General features: G+C 40.2%; 1 non-coding gene across 1 annotated transcript; it reads left to right on the top strand.

The window, feature by feature from the left end:
- The first annotated feature begins 1,618 nt into the window (after window positions 1-1,618).
- LOC132516491 (U6 spliceosomal RNA) lies at window positions 1,619-1,725 on the top strand. The gene has a single exon (XR_009539326.1). It is a non-coding gene; the product is annotated as a U6 spliceosomal RNA (small nuclear RNA).
- Window positions 1,726-2,200: the final 475 nt, after the last annotated feature.

A 2,200-nucleotide genomic window follows, 5' to 3' on the forward strand; every position in this document is an offset into this window, starting at 1 on the left:
GCCTTTAAAGAGGTAAATAAGGAAAAATGAGGTCATGTGTGTGGGCCCTAATCCAAAACGATTGGTGCCCTTATAAGAAGGAGAGATTAGGGCACAGACAACATGCAGATGGGTGGGCTACCATGTGAGGACACAGAGAGAAGGCAGCTGCCTAAAGCCAGGGAGAGAGACCTCAGGAGAAACCAAAGCTGCTTACACCTTGATCATGGACTTCCAGCCTCGAGAACTGTGAGACAATAAGCATCTGTTGTTTAAGGTGCCCAGTCTGGGGCTCTTTGCCATTGGCAGCAGCTGAAGGAGCCAGGACCTTAGGTCAGGAAGATACAGGCTCGGTGAGAAAAGGGTCCACTTTGGACCTTTTCATTTTTGAAAGTTCCCATTAATTTAATTTTATTTTTTTAATTTTAAAAATTTATTTACTTTATTAACTTTTATTGGAGTATAGTTGCTTTACAATGTTGTGTTAGTTTCTTGCTGTACAGCTAAGTGAATCAGTCATACGTATACATATATCACCTCTTTTTTAGATTTCCTTCCCATTTAGGTCACCACAGAGCACTGAGTAGAGTTCCCTGGGCTATACAGTAGGTTCTCATTAATCTATTTAATACATAGTAGTGTGTATATGTCAATCCCAATCTCCCAATTCATCCCACCCTCCCTTCCCCCCTCGGTGTCCATACGTTTGTTTTCTACATCTGTGACTCTATTTCTGCTTTACAGATAAGTTCATCTGTAGCATTTTTCTAGATTCCACATATAGGCGATATTGTATGACATTTGCTTTTGTCTGTCTGACTTACTTCACTCTGTATGACAGTCTCTAGGTCCATCCACATCTCTGCAAATGTCACTATTTTGTTCCTTTTTATGAAGTGCCCATTGATTTTAGCATGTACAGGAGAGTGAGCAAACTTGTACCTCTGAGAAAAAGGAAATTAAACCTTGACTTGTTGCCCTGCTACCCCAGTTCCTCTTATGGTCTCTCTCCTTCCTTCCCCTTGTCTTCCTTCCTTCCACACCTCCTTTTGCCCGCGTCTTTTCTCGTGTAGGCTCATGCCTGCCAGTTCTGATACCGTTAACAAAGCTGTGTATAGGCCCCAAAGTTTGTGATGTATCTGTGAGCACTGATACATTTTACAGCACTGCTTAGAGGGAACCATATCTTTGCTCATTAGTGAATTTTGACAAGTAGTTTCCATATTTCATATTTTATATTTTCCATATCTCCCATAGTCCATATTCCCCACAGAGACCAGGATGAGAGCTGGTACGGTCTGATCAAGGTGACCAGTGAAAAAAATAGGGGAAAGTGTTTAAGCCTAAGGGGAATCCAGAGAGTTCTCTTGAGAAGCCAGAGCTTCCTGATTCCCTGTAAAGGCTCAGGGGTCCTGGGGGGGCAGGGCGGCTGTGGGTGATGAAAGCACCAGGCAATGTCAGCTTGATTCTGTGGGCAACATGCAATACTAAAGAGATTTACTTCTTGAGGGTGTCCAAGTTGTTTTTTTTTTTTTAATAAAAGTTTAAATGTTTAATGGTGGTAAAAAGCACATAACATGAAATTTACCATCCCCACTGCTTCTAAGGATGCAGTAGTGTTAAGTATACCTACATTGTGGTGCTTTCTTCAGCAGCACATATACTAAAACTGGAACGACACAGAGAAGATTAGCGTGGCCCCTGTGCAAGGATGACATGCAAATACGTGAAGTGTTCCATATTTTTTAGAGATTGTTGTACTGAGTGAAGTAGGTCAGACAGAGAAAGACAAATATCATATGTCATCGCTTATATGTGGAATCTAAAAAAATGGTACAAATGAACTTATCTACAAAACAGAAATAGAGTCACAGCTGCAGAAAACAAACTTATGGTTACCAGGGGGGAAAAGGAGGGAGGGATAAATTGGGAGTTTGGGATCAACATATACACACTACTATATATAACATAGATAACCAACAAGGACCTACTGTAGAGCACAGGGAACTCTACTCAGTGGTCTGTAATGACCTAAATGGGAAAAGAATCTAAAAAAAAGTGGATATATGTATACGTATAACTGATGCACTTTGCTGTACACCCGAAACTTAACACACAGCATTGTAAATCAACTCTACTCCAATAAAATTAAAAATATATATATATTTACATTGTGCTTAAGTTCTTAAATAATGAGTCATGTGGTAAGAATTCCATACTT

This window comes from Lagenorhynchus albirostris, chromosome 2, assembly GCF_949774975.1.
Source record: "Lagenorhynchus albirostris chromosome 2, mLagAlb1.1, whole genome shotgun sequence".
Classification (NCBI taxonomy): domain Eukaryota; kingdom Metazoa; phylum Chordata; class Mammalia; order Artiodactyla; family Delphinidae; genus Lagenorhynchus; species Lagenorhynchus albirostris.